Raw genomic sequence first — 15,883 nt, 5'->3', positions numbered from 1 at the left:
ATATTGGAGAGGTATCTCGTGCCATGCTCAATGAAAAAGACCTCCCAGAATTTTTATTTGGGTTGAGGCAATTGCTACAGCAGTCTACATAATGAACAGGACTCCCACTGCAGCAATACATGGGATGACTCCAGAGGAGAGGTATAATGGTAGGAAACCAGATATTTCTCATTTGAAGATTTTTGGCTGCATTGCCTATGTTCATGTGCCAGATGAGTTGAGATCCAAGTTGGATCCAAAAGCTGAGAAGTGTATCTTTATTGGTTACTCTTTGCAGTAGAAAGGGTATAGATGCTATAACCCTTCTATTCGTAAGTTTACAGTGAGCAGAGATGTTGTTTTTGATGAGATGAGTAGCTGGTATAAACCAGTAAATGTGATTGATAATGTAGATGCACAAAATGGTAATGCTGCATAGAATTCATAACAGCAGTCACAAGATATTAGTGGACCTGGAGCGTCCTCTAGCAGTGGTTCACATTCTTCGCCATGGATAGGCAGATTGAGATCAGGAGAATCTTCTCAAAGCAATGCAGATAGTGGTATGCAGGTATCACGAAAAGGAAAAGAGAAGGTAGATCAGCCCATGTTTGATATGAATGCAGGTCATCTTATGTGGATGGTGAATCCAGTGGCTCAGAACAGAGCATTGATGATGAGTTGGGTATTCCTTCTATTGTTACACCTGGAGTAAGGAAGACCAAGGATGTTTTGAGAGCACTTGAGAGTGAACCTACTTTGCGCAGGTCTACCAGAGCTAGGTATCCTGTGGATAGGCTGAAATATGATGGATTTATAGCCATTCACTATGCATATATGGTCAAAGTGATACAGGAACCAGAACCCACTTCTTTTGAGCAAGCCATGGGAAAAGAAAAATGGGAGAAAGCCATGGATGAAGAAATGGATGCCTTGGAAGCAAATGCTACATGGAAATTGGTACCTTTGCCTAAAGATAAGAATGCAATTGGTTGTAAGTGGGTTTATAAGGTGAAGCACAATGCAGATGGTTCTGTAAACAGATACAAGGCAAGATTAGTAGTCAAGGGGTATGCACAAACATATGGCATTGATTATGAAGAAACATTCAGTCCGGTTGCAAGGATGGCAACCGTAAGAGCAGTCATTGCTATGGCTGCATCAAAGGAATGGTCTTTACATCAGATGGATGTAAAGAATGCCTTCTTGCATGGTGTTTTGCAAGAAGAGGTCTATATGGAGCAGCCACCAGGTTATGTGCATGCTGTTCATCCTGAGTTTGTTTGCAGGTTGAAGAAAGCATTATATGGCTTGAAGCAAGCACCTAGAGCATGGTCTAACAAGATAGGACAATATCTTGTCACTATTGGATTTCAGATTTCCAAGGCAGATTTCTCACTTTATGTGAGAAAAACAGAGAAAGGTATTATGCTACTTATCATTTATGTTGATGATTTGATTATGACAGGTGACAGTGATGAAGATATCCTTCATGTGAAAATGCTATTGAAGCAGAAGTTTGAGATGAAGGATTTGGGAGAGCTGCGTTATTTCTTGGGCATTGAGGTGATTAGATCACCAAGTGGGATACAGCTCTTGCAAAGGCAGTATGGATTGGACATGCTGTCCAAATATGGGATGACAGGCTGTAAGCCTATTTCAGTTCCTTTGGAGGAGAATGTGAAGCTGAGCGCAGATGCAGGTGAGCTTCTGGAAGACCCTACTATGTACAGACGCATAGTAGGAAGTTTGATTTATATGACTATTACCAGGCCAGATTTGAGCTATGCTGTTGGATTGGTAAGTCAATTTATGCAGGGTCCAAGGAAACTGCATTTGGATACGGCTACATACTCAGGTATGTGAAGTCCACATTGTAGTATGGACTATTTTATGAGACTGGGATTCAGATACAGTTGCATGGATACACTGATGCTGATTGGGCTGGTAGTATTTCTGATAGACGATCTACCAGTGGATATGTGTTCTCTTTTGGGAGTGCTGCAGTCACTTGGAGCAGCAAGAAACAGTCTACAGTTGCCTTATCCAGCACAGAGGCTGAGTACAGGGGCGCAGCAATGGCTGCATGTGAGGTAGCTTGGTTGCATAAGCTACTTTATGATATGCGTCAGCCTACAGATGGGCCAGTTGTCATTTATTGTGACAACATGAGTAGTATACACTTGGCAAATAACCCAGTCTATCATGCTAGAACAAAGCACATTGAGGTGCATTATCACTATGTGCGGGAGAGGGTTTTACTAGGTCTTATTGATCTAGTTTATGTCAGCACAGAGGATCACGTAGCTGACATATTTACGAAGGCATTGGGCACAGAGAAGCTGCGCAAGTTCAGAGACCTGCTTGGTGTGCAGGAATTGGGATTGAGATCGAGGGGGAGTGTTGAGATATCGAGCTCCACTCGTGATATGCCAGGGTGACCGTTGTGCATTTATGTCACCGACTTGTCAGTTGCAGATGTGGTTGGTACACTGCCCATGAATAATAGCTAGATGACAGCTATCCTTATCTACTCTAGTTCGTGGCTCCGTTAGTATGCCACCTTAGTTAGTTGAGTTTATTTTGCGACCCATATATAGGGTTCTTCTATTTCTATGTACTTGAGTTCTTTTTGGCTTACACAACTAAGAAGAGGAAAATTATTTTCAGCCTTCACCTCTGTGTGTATTTCCCCATTGTGCAAGCAAGAAAGCTACAAGTGAGACTCCTTCCTTCTCTCCCACAATCTTGACAAAAATAGCTATAGAATACAACATACTTATAGTACCATTTGAAGAATAGAAAAGAAAGATTATGGCTTACAACTATGAGTATACTTCTCCTACATCAAGTTTGGCTCCTGGCATCAAATGAAAACTCTTCAACAAGCTAGTAACACTCTTTATTGTGGGAGCTTTCGCTCAACTGCCAAGACCCATGGACCGCTTATTGTTTCAAGCGTTCCAAGCCGAGCACTAATAGCTACCTCTCACATAGGCAATGCGCCATCCATATCTACGGGTATAGTGAGATTACCTCCATGCCGATCGAGCTACCTCCTCTCCCATGCGCTCGGGTAGCTCCACGATTCAAGTGCAAGCTTCAAGCAAGCTCCATCCTCAAGCTCCATGATCCAAGATCCATCACCGCGAACAAGAGAAGAGAAGAGAAGAGAAGAGAAGAAGAAAGGAGAGATAGAGAACTTCTCCTCCCCGATCTCTCACCCTCACACACTCACTCCCTCACACTCTCACACTCCCTCTCTCAAGAATAAGCTCAAGCAAGCAAGAAGAAGAAGAAGAAGAAGAAGAGGAGAGCTACTTTGGCCACACACAAGAATGAGCTTCTCATTCACTTTTCAACTTTATATACAAAACCCTAAATCCCCTTTTGGGTGGTCATCCCCTTATCCCCTTTTTTACATGGTTGGCCACAGACTAGGCCCTTTTTCCCATTGTCCTTCTATCTTCCTAGCTTCCTTTCTACTACCCATCTACATTTACAAATTGCACGAGTGAGAGCCCGGCACTCCTTGAATTAAATCATGATGCGCTTGTGCTCTTTTACAAAGTATTGACTTGCGCTTTTCCTTGTGCGCCTTTTTCCCTTATTTAGGACTTTTCTGCGCTTCTTTTGTTTCTAGATTTTTCTTGGTGCGCCTTCATCTTCCTTTTCACTTTGTCTTGGCCTTTCTCTTCTTCTTTAGCTTTTCCAGATTTTACACCTTGGTCATCTGAGGTTAGCATTACCTCTCCTAGATGAGTGCCTGTCCCATGGCACTCACCGTCGTAGGTAGTAGGATTTGGCATACACTGAAGACGTGGGTGGAATGGACATCGATGGTTGCCGTGGAGGAGTGTTGGTGGTGGTGTGGAGGAAGGTCATTGGGGGCATGTTGGTGGCCTAGGTGGCAGGCACTACAACAAAAAGGCTCCATAGACGCGCTTGTAGACGCAATATTTGAATTGTGAAAAAAAAGTCGGGTGCGTTTATAAACGCGTCTATTTTCGCGTCTACCAAATCGCGTCTAAAAGCGCACTTATAGGCAGAAGTAGATGCACATTTAGACGCGCCTATAGACGCAGGTATAAACGCGCTATGTAAATATATAATCATATTTAAAAAAATGTAGATATATTCATATTGTGCATCTATACACGCGTGTATCTACGCGTCTAACACCGCGTTTACTCTGAAAGTTTTTGACAAGAATAGACGCGCATTTATCCTGCAATTTAGACGCGTTGATAGACGTGCAAAACAGAGGTATGAAAAAAAAACCAGGCTTTGCAGGCCACATGCTCTCTGGTTTTTTTCCCCTCCATCAACATCAAATTATATACTTAGGAAAAATAGAGAAAGATTATTTCAAAGATTGAATACTGAAAACAAAACAATGTATGTAGCACACAAAATTTCATATATATAGATGAAACGTTTTTACATTATGAGTTCTAGTTCTTGTGACGTCATGATCGCAAGCACTAGCTGAAAGTAATACATATCAAAAATGAAAATTACAAGCCAAGGGGAGGTATGCATGCATGGGGCTCCTCTATATCTCCTCAGAAGAGGCATCATCATCGCTACCACCACCACTGTCTGTGCCACTGCCGTTGCTGCCACCGCTACTGCTAGTCCCCCCTTCGCTATCCTCAACTGCATCAGGGTTCGCCTACACAAAGGATTAAAGTATATAAATACCATTACAAACAATAAATCATATTGATCTATACTTTTCATGTAAAAAATAAGACATACCTCTTCTGGTGGTGGAATCCTTATGGCGCGATTATATTGCTCCTCCGTGATGAGTCCCTCCTCGTAGAAATGCTGTCAAGTGGACACCCGGTTATGACCTCGATGGTAGCCTACCTCTCTAGGAGTAGGCATCCTACCAACGATATGGAACTACAAAACAATTTGAACATACAACGTATTAAAACACACTACATAATGAAGTGAAACAAATTACAAAATTTAATTTAAAAAAAGAAATCAAATAATACTTACAAACTCAGCCTCCCATGACTCCCTGCCACCCGATCCATAATGCGACGATCCCATGGTTGCCATCTGGATACGTCGCGCCTCTGCATGCTGGTGTCTACCAATGGTGTTTGCCTTGGAGAAGTTCTGACACTATCTACTATCGACATACTTTAAATTATACCTGGATCATGAAGCCATATTCTTCCTGATATGAACAAGGTCGATGTGAAGTGAAGAATGATGAAATGGCTCCTTCTATTTCAAGAGTTTGACTTTGAAGTGATTACCAAACCTAGTCGCTTCCCTATTATGTGGTTGATCATCTATCAAAAATCCCTCAAAGCAAAGATGAAGAAGAGCAGGATGATCTAGACCTCCCTGATGCTTCCCTCTTTCTAGTTGAAACTGTTACCCCATGGTATGCAAACATAGCCAACCTCCTAGCAACCCAACAGTATCTCCCTGGCATCTCGAGCCCTGAGAAGAAGAAGCTTCTATTGGAATCACCTTTATACAAGAAAGGCAAAGATGAGGTCCTGTGAAGATGTGTTGTAGGAGAGGAGATTGGCATAGTATTGAAAGCATGCCATGACGAGCCATGTGGCAGACACTTCGCAGGAGAAGCAACAGCCAAAAAGGCCTTACTTGCAGGATATTGGTGGCCGACCCTCCACAAGGATGCCTATGACTACTAAAAACGTTTTGATGCCTATCAGAGAATGGGAAAGCCTATCAAATCTAGCGCCATGCCCCTGTAACATATTCTTCCCCTAAAGCCATTCGAGAAGTGAAAAATCGACTTCATTGGTCCCATTGATCCACCAAGCAGAAAGAAACAAAATAGATACATCTTGGTTTGTACATACTACGTATCTAAGTGATGTGAAGCTAAAGCTCTAAAGCAAGACGATGGCAACAATGTGGTTCTATTCCTGTATGAGAACATCATCACCCATTTTGGCAGCCCCTAGAGCCCATTAGTGAGACCGAGGTATTCACTTCCTTAACAAGATCATGGAAGAATTGATAAAACTGTACAAGATACGTCATTGTAAGTCCACACCCTATATTTATCCTAGAGCCAATGGACAAGTTGAAGTTACCAATCGCATTCTTTGCTTGATTCTGACAAGGACAATTGCTACACATCATCGTGATTGGGACAATCAACTTACAAAGGCTCTCTGGGCATATAGAATCTCCCATAAGGCTGCTACAGGACACCAACTGGTGTATGGAACAAAAGCCGTCTTCCCTGTTGAACTCAAGCTACCCTCTCTAACATGTGGCTATCAAAGAACGCTTAGGGCTAATACCCTAAATGATGCTGGGGCCAAATATGGGTGGAGCATGATGTTGTCTTCGAATGGCTCATTCCTTGTCAGGGCTAATACCCTAAATGAGGTTGGGGCCACATATGTCTCATCATACTGAGAAGTCTTAATTGCACAATATTTATCTGCATTAGTCATGATTTGATAACCCTCTTGAGCCCATTAAATGCGCAAAGTATACCAATTTCGTAAGAAATTGTACTCCGAATCAACAGATCGTTGAAGTGCAGCAAGTTCCTATGGTGCATGGGAATTTTGTTTTTCTTAAAGAATGTGATTAACCATTGACTTAAGGTTTTTCTTGAATATTTTCATTGCAATCATTTTATCTACAATACTGGAGGCCTTAGTGAAAATGAATTTGTATTCTTTCCAAGAACATGGCAAAGAACGTACCTTGTTTGCTATGGGTTCATCAAGTAGGCCTAGGTTCAAACATTCGTAACTTCTAGCAAACAATATGAAAGTTGAGTCTAGTCATCAAATGCACATTACTAAGACATCCCCCATGTCTATGGCCATGTTGGAAGACACTTCAAGAATGGATCATTATTGCTGCGATAGCCTAAGGCCTACCGGTGGCTTAGGTTTAGTCGAATTGGACAAGTTGATACATGGTACTTCAACTTTGGGATTCTCAATGGGTGTGGTAAGCTTGGTTTGAGAATTCCAGAGTTTATTTGAGGCTTTATCATTGATTTTGTAGTGGGTATCACCTTATCAAATGCTACCTGGCCATGACTTTTTGTCTCTAAAGGGTTACGTACTGACATGTTCCCCAATTGTACAAACTTTTCATATTTGCATTTATTATGTTTCACGTCTTAAGCAAAAGAAAAGATAATCAAGCACATGTGATAAGTATCTAAGTCAACACCATGGAATTCAGATAAGTGATGTCTCCTTGTGTTGCATTGGTTTATTATAGTTGTGGCATGAGCTGTGCATGTACTCTCATGAAGTGACAAGTGGATGCAGGATGACGTAGGTCTTTGTGCGAAAGTGTTCAATACCCAAGACACCACAAGACCGCCAACCCCACGAAGAGCCGCGACAAAGCTATGCTGTCAAAAGTGAAAATTACCCTTGTGAGTGCCCATGTTGCATGGCCCAAAGCATGAGCTTAACCACTTCCTCTTTTTGGGTTACACTCTACGGCAGGCACTCACGACAGCTATTACCCTAGTTGTACCAATATCACACGTTCCAAAGAGGGTTGCAATATCTCATGTGTATCTCCCCATCTGAACAACTAGTTCTCTAACAACGAGGCTAGGGCACAATCATCACTGTAATATCCATTTCCTGAGCCTTCGAAGCTTGACATTTTCCAACCCATTGAAAGGTTGATAGCCTCAATATATTGCAATGGTTGTACGTAGGTAAGTCCAAAAAAAAAAAAAGAAAGAAAGAAAGAAAAAAGAACAAGAAAAGGAAACAAAAAAGAAAATGGAAAAGGAAAAAAGAAAAGAAAAGAAAAGAAAAAAAGGGAAAGATACGAAGCACCTACGATCACAGCACAACACCTAGGGGTCCTCAAATTAGGTACATCCAGTGATCTTAGTCGGCTGGCTCCGTCCCTAGTCCCCTAGCCCTTTAGTATCACCCACAATTGTTCAGGGCACATCAAGGGCATGACATACCTAGGGAGCTTGTCTCGCCTATGGTTAAACCTGTCACCCTGACCCATTCGCATGATTCCCTCTTGCACTCTGCCTTAATACCATTGCATTGAATTGTGGTAAGCATTGTAGAATGGCCATGAAAAGTACACTGTCCTCATCAAGCAAGTCCACTAGCTCCCAGCTACCGAAAGTGCGGTGTCCTTGTGTTCAATTATGCTACGTCATGGAGTCACAATGCAAATGATGTCTCATATACCTTCACGTGTACTTCTTCTCAACATGGATAATTTTGCTTCATCCACACATCGTTACGAGAAACCAGCCCGCGATCTTCTAACTACGTAATATCTAAGTATGCACGAGCACTCACATAATATCTGCACCGAAATATATACACAATTTGGATCCTCAAGTGCAAGACAATACTCTGAGCTCGCTTAGAGTTTGACCTATCTCCCAAACTAATTGAACTATGTCTTGTGCACGATAGAGAAGACTAGCACTACCCCTAGGGAGAGACCACCTATGAGAGGTTTTCAATTGCAGGTATTGAAGAATCCAATGAAAGGTTTGTGCTCTCTTCATCGACACGCAACTCTGAATTATTATCCTTTATCATCATGCAAGCGTGCAAAGAATCGTCATGTACAGAATTCCCAACAAACCAACACTTGTGCTGGCCATGATCAGTGCAATCCCCAACAAAGAAGAGCCATACCACCAACTCCAACAACCCTACCACCAGCCACCTAGGCCACCAACATGCCCCCAACGACCTTCCTCCACACCACCACCAACACTCCTCCACGGCAACCATCGATGTCCATTCCACCCACGTCTTCAGTGCATGCCAAATCCTACAACCTACGACGGTGAGTGCCATGGGACTAGCACTCATCTAGGAGGGGTAATGTTAACCTCAGACGAACAAGGTGTAAAATATGGAAAAGCTAAAGCAGAAGAGAAAGGCCAAGGCAAAGTGAAAAGGAAGATGAAGGCGCGCCAAGAAAAATCTAGAAACAAAAGAAGTGCAGAAAAGTCCTAAATAAGGGAAAAAGGCGCACAAGGAAAAGCGCAAGTCAATACTTTGTAAAAGAGCGCATGCGCATCATGATTTAATTTAAGGAGTGCCGGCCTCTCACTCGTGCAATTTGTAAATGTAGATGGGCAGTGGAAAGGAAGCTAGGAAGATAGAAGGACAATGGGAAAAAGGGCCTAGGCCATGGCCAGCCATGTAAAAAAGGGGATAAGGGGATCATCACCCAAAAGGGGATTTAGGGTTTTGTATATAAAGTTGAAAAGTGAATGAGAAGCTCATTCTTGTGTGTGGCCAAAGTGGCTCTCCTCTTCTTCTTCTTGTTTTTGTTCTTGCTTGCTTGAGCTTATTCTTGAGAGAGGGAGTGTGAGAGTGTCAGGGAGTGAGTGTGTGAGGGTGAGGGACCCGGGAGGAGAAGCTCTCTATCTCTCCTTTCTTCTTCTCTTCTCTTCTCTTCTCTTCTCTTGTTCGCAGTGATGGATCTTGGAGCATGGAGCTTGAGGATGGAGCTTACTTGAAGCTTGCACTTGAATCGTGGAGCTACTCGAGTGTGCGGGAGAGGAGATAGCTCGATCGGCATGGAGGTAATCTCACTACACCTATAGATATGGATGGCGCATCGCCTATGTGAGAGGTAGCTATTAGTGCTCGGCTTGGAACGCTTGAAACAATAAGCGGTCCATGGGTCTTGGCAGTTGAGCGAAAGCTCCCACAATAAAGAGTGTTACTAGCTTGTTGAAGAGTTTTCATTCAATGCCAGGAGCCAAACTTGATGTAGGAGAAGTATACTCATAGTTGTAAGCCATAATCTTTCTTTCCTATTCTTCAAATGGTACCATAAGTATGTTGTATTCTATAGCTATTTTAATAACCATGGGACCATGCCTCCATTAAAAGAGGACATTAGTTCTAGTGAATTATCAAAAGAAAGAGGAGACCACTCCCTTGAAGGACTCTCAGCTTCCCAAAGAGCGAGCTAAGCCTCCATTAAAAGAGGACATTAGTTCTAGTGAATTATCAAAAGAAAGAGAAGACCACTCCCTTGAAGGACTCTACCTAGAAACAGTCTGTGGGACATTCATCAGTGAAGTGGAAGGTGAAAAGAAACTAACATTTGTGGATGTTGAAGGTACTGAACATCACGTGAAGGTGGGTCTAAATCTTCCAAAAGAAGAACTATTGGTCTTGCGTGACCTACTAAAGGAGAACTTAGACATGTCTGCATGGTCATAAAAAGATCTGAAGGGGAATGATCCCACAGTATGCCAACATCACATCGACCTAGAGCCTACTAATGCCAAACCTCTGAGGTAGAGATAGAGGCATATGAATCCAAATTACTCTACCCTAGTGAAGGTTGAATTAATAAAGCTCCTTCAAGTTGAGTTTATCTATCCAATGGCCAATATTGAATGGGTTTCTCCCATTGTGGTAGTACCCAAGAAGAATGGAAAGCTATGAATATGCGTGGACTTCTGAAAGATGAATTCTAAGACGAAGAAGGATCATTTTCATATCCCTTTCATAGACCAAAAGCTCTTGGACACAGCAGCAGGCCATGAGCTCTATTCCCTCTTAGATGGATTCAACGCATACAACCAAGTCCAAATCGCATAAGAGGATCAATCCAAAACAACCTTCATAACAAACCGGGGAACCTATGCTTATAGAGTAATGCAATTTGGGCTATGTAGTAACGCCCTTGCTACCTTCCAACAAGTGATGATGGCTGCATTCCAGAACCATCTGCATGACTTCATTGAGGTATACCTAGATGACTTATGTATCTATAGCCTAATCCATGAGCATTGGGGACACCTAAAGCAGTTCTTTAACAGATGTCGAGAGTATGGGATTTCTCTCAACCTCAATAAATGTGTCTTTGGAGTCTCGTCGAAAGTTCTTTTCAGCCACATTGTCTCTGCACAGGGGATAGAAATAGATCTTGCCAAGATTGAGAAGATTGTTGCCTTGACAGCACCAAACAACCTTAATAATTGAGGGGATTTCTTGGCCATGTGGGTTATTATAGAAGGTTCATTGCACACTTTGCAACCAAGGCAGCCCCTTTGCATAAACTCCTCAAAAAAGATACAGAGTTTACATGGACCAATAATTGTGACGAGGCGTTCAATGCCGTGAGGCAATGTTTGATTGAAGCACCAATCCTGCAACCTCTTGATTGGATGAAGGAGTTCCATGTGGACACTAATGCATCACTTGAAGGCCTAGGTGCAATCTTATGCCAAAAGGGCCCCTCAAAGTTAGATCAACCTATCTATTATGCAAGCCAAAAAGTAACCGACTGAGAAAGGAACTCTACTATAACCGAGAGAGCTTAAGTGTCTACCAATGGTGTTTGCCTTGGAGAAGTTTTGACACTATCTACTATCAATACACTTTAAATTCTACGTGGACCATGAAGCCCTATCCTTCCTAATATGAACAAGGCCGATGTGAAGGGAAGAATGATGAAATGGCTCCTTCCATTTCAAGAGTTTGACTTTGAAGTGATTACCAAACCTAGTCGCTCCCCTGTTCTGTGGTTGATCATCTTTCGCAAATCCCTCAAAGCAAAGATGAAGGAGAGCAGGATGATCTAGACCTCCCTGATGCTTCCCTCTTTCTAGTTGAAACCATTAACCCATGGTATGCAAACATAGCTAACCTCCTAATAACCCAACAATATCCCCCTGGCATCTCGAGCCCTGAGAAGAAGAACGTTCTATTGGAATCAGCTCTGTACAATAAAGGCAAAGACGAGGTCCTGTGAAGATGTGCTGCAGGAGAGGATATTGGCATAGTATTGAAAGCATGCCATGACGAGCCATGTGGCAGACACTTCGCAGGAGAAGCAATAGCCAAAAAGGCCTTACTTGCAGGATATTGGTGGCCGACCCTCCACAAGGATGCCTATGACTACTGCAAACGTTTTAATGCCTATCACAGAATGGGAAAGCCTACCAAATCCAATGCCATGCCCCTGTAACCTATTCTTCCCCTAAAGCCATTCGAGAAGTGGAAAATTGACTTCATTGGTCCCATTGATCCGCCAACCAGAAAGAAACAAAATAGATACATCTTGGTTTGTACATACTATGTATCTAAGTGATGTGAAGCTAAAGCTCTAAAGCAGGACGATGGCAACAATGTGGTCCTATTCCTGTATGAGAACATCATCACCCATTTTGGCAGTCCCCTAGAGCTCGTTAGTGAGACCGAGGTATTCACTTCCTTAACAAGATCATGGAAGAATTGATAAAACTGTACAAGATCCGTCATCGTATGTCCACACCCTATTATCCCAGAGCCAATGGACAAGTTGAAGTTACCAATCGCATTCTCTGCTCGATTCTAACAAGGACAATTGCTACACATCATTGTGATTGGGACAATCAACTTACAAAGGCTCTCTGGGCATACAGAACCTCCCATAAGGCTGCTACAGGACACCTGGTGTACGGAACAAAAACCGTCTTCCCTGTTGAACTCAAGCTACCATCTCTACATGTGGCTATCAAAGAATGCTTAGGGCTAGTACCCTAAATGATACTGGGGCCAAATATGGGTGGAGCATGATGTTGTCTTCGAATGGCCCATTCCTTGTCAGGGCTAATACCCTAAATGAGGTTGGGGCCACATATGTCTCATCATACTGAGAAGACTTAATTGCACGGTATTTCTCTGCATTGGTCATGATTTGATAACCCTCTTGAGCCCATTAAATGTGCAAAGTATACCAATTTTGTAAGAAATTGAACTCCGACTCAACAGATCATTGAAGTGCAGCAAGTTCCTATGGTGGCATGGGAATTTTTTTCTTAAAGAATGTGATTAACCATTGACTTAAGGTTTTTCTTGAATATTTTCATTACAATCATTTTATCTACAATAATGGAGGCCTTAGTGAAAATGAATTTGTATTCTTTCCAAGAACATGGCAAAGAACGTACCTTGTTTGCTATGGGTTCATCAAGTAGGCCTAGGTTCAAACGTTCATAACTTCTAGCAAACAATATGAAAGTTGAGTCTAGTCATCGAATGCACATTACTAAGACATCCCCCATGTCTATGGCCATGTTGGAAGACACTTCAAGAATGGATCATTATTGCTGCGATAGCCTAAGGCCTACCGGTGGCTTAGGTTTAGTTGAATTGGACAAGTTGATACATGGTACTTCAACTTTGGGATTCTCAATGGGTGTGGTAAGCTTGGTTTGAGAATTCCAGAGTTTATTTGATGCTTTATCATTGATTTTGTAGAGGGTATCACCTTATCGTCATTAGGCAGGAGCTCACTCATGAGCGATTGTTCATGGACTCTTGGTTGAGCTTTGGGGTCGATAGACCATTGGAGCATGCATGGATTGAGTACCCTTCCTTTTGATTTTTCTCCTACCCTATTTTGGTTGAAATTTTTGGCGCTTGGTTTTTGGGTCATGAGATTGAGGATCATACATGGCACTCGAGAGTTTAGGCAATCACATTAAGATGTTACCTTCATAGTAGCTGTGGGCCTGCAACAGGGCTTTTGAAACCCAGCACACTGCCCAATCATGTGTGAACTATAGGAGCACCAACTCTGTTGTTTAGGCCTAGAGTTTGAGGTATGGAAACTATGAGTTTCAAATGGTCAGCATTTGTGAGACTATGGTCTAGGCTTGTGGACTCAATTGAGTATTTGCATCGTAGCTTTGGTTGTCATCTCTAGATGTTGATGGTGACTTTACTATAGGAGTATGTTGTGATGCAACACCCTGCTCCTTAGGATTGACACTAGGCTTACCTACCAATGACCCTACATGCTTTTGGATGGCCATGGTGCCCTTGCTGAAAGCCATTACATTGCCAATGGCAAGTTGGATGCACTGCAACTCATAGTCAACATTACAATGAGCTTGTTTTTTGAACATGCACTCTAATGAGACTCCAATAGAAATTCCTTACCAACACTTTTCCTATTAAATATGACATAAAAGATGATGGGTAGGCTCTAGGTCCCAGTAGAAACCATTAGTTTGCACTTCCCCAAAAGTGGATAAGACTCCCCCAAACAAGCTAAGTTTTGCATTGGTTGGTTGCAATTGAGGTTGAGTCCAATGTTCATGTGTTAAGATATTTTAGTTAGCTCCCTTGTGAATTAGCATATCAAGGGTGTATTCCTTTAGGGCAGTCACGATTATTCATAGGTAGGCTGGTGCCACTTCTTCCTCATCCTCCTCCTCTAGTTCCGTGATGGTTGCAACCCTCACATTCATCAGTGGATCTATCATATTTCCTCTATCCATCAGCCCCTCTCACTCTCCTCACTTCTCTTACCTCCCCCTCTTATGCGCCTCCACAACCTCTTCTCTTGGCTCCTCCCTCATCCCTCTGCCCTCTAGTAGCACCTCCACATTTCCTTCTCTCAACTCCTCCTTTTTCCCTCTACCTTCACTCTATCCCCACACCCCCTCTAGTTGTTGTTGCCTTGCGAAAGAAACCACTTGCCACATTTTGGGAATTCATGGTGCATGCCATGTGCAAACACTTGAGACATTGCCTACTTGGAACAGATTTCACAAGTACTACCACATCTACTTCTTAGAGTTGTTGCCACATTTGCTGCTTCGAGATGTCACTTGAGGTGTACCTTACCATCCAAGCTGCCACCCAAACAACCCTCTTAGCCTACTAGATTTTCCTAATAAATAGTACTCACTCCCATACAATCAGAGAAGGCCCCACCCCTTAGTAGGGATATTAGGTAGATCTTGAATGCTATATTGATGTGTGTTGTTTAACTTCCACTGCTTAGCGTTGTCACCACTACATGTCCTCAAGTTTGCAACAACAAATATGTTAGAAGCAACAATAGGCTAATATATGAATCAACAATAAATAGGATTCAATAATTGAGATCCCATGAATAGTATGGTGTATGAATCCAATGCTAGAGTCTAAGACCAAGCATATGGGTGTGTGGGCATTTATAGCTTAACCACAACAACATAACACATAATACATAGATTGGTGGTACATTGTGCTGCATCGGCGTTCATAGCCAATAAGATTGATGTTCGAGTTGGGGGCATTAGTAGCTGACAGGAAACTCTTCTTAGTTGTTCCTATTGTTGGTGCATTTAGCATCCACCTAGCATCCACCAAACCAAAAAGCATAAAAGTTGGTTTGGGATAGTTGATGCCATCCATGGCATGGGCATGGCCAACATAAAGATTCTCTTGTTCACTGGCTACTTATTGGCATGTCTAAGGTGACCTCCCTTATGCCATCGACTATGAAATCTTGAAATAGCCTATGGGGATTAACAACACCACCATGACTTTCTCCATGAGAACTAGAGCCTAGACTGTGCCACATGCACTGGGCCTTCAAGAAGAAGTGGGTGGGGCCCTTAGAGGCACATGCCCACCTCTCTCTCTCTCTCTCTGAGATATATGCAGATCTATATGCCACATCGATTGAGAGTTCTTATTGGACAGCTCAGGGTATCATCACATCAGCTTATGATTGAGAGTGGCAGAGCCAGTGGCATTCCACGGGAGGAGAGGATATGCCCCCTTTGCAGATCAAAGGTGGAGAGTGAGGAGCATTTTGTTCTCAAATGCCCGGCATACTCAGAGTTGAGATCTAGATACACATTGAGCAGCTCACTTCAGGGATGTATGACTGATATGGATCAGAGATCATTTGGCCATTTTCTGGGAGAGGCATGGCACATTAGAGAGCAGAGCACACAGCGGGTCCCAGTCAGAGAGGGGCCCACCCAGACGACTATTACACAGTTCTTTCAGACAGACAGAGTGAGAGCTACTGTACCAGCCTCGAGCTAGACCTCTGGGCTCACACTACAGCAAGCTGAGGACCAGCGTACCCGACGCCGCACGAGGATCCGTGGGTTTCGGACCCCACAGCC

The sequence above is a fragment of the Lygodium microphyllum genome, chromosome 21 (genome assembly GCF_053477565.2).
Source record: "Lygodium microphyllum isolate KBCC chromosome 21, Lygodium_microphyllum_v1.1.10, whole genome shotgun sequence".
Taxonomy (NCBI): domain Eukaryota; kingdom Viridiplantae; phylum Streptophyta; class Polypodiopsida; order Schizaeales; family Lygodiaceae; genus Lygodium; species Lygodium microphyllum.
This window is presented reverse-complemented; position numbering follows the sequence as displayed.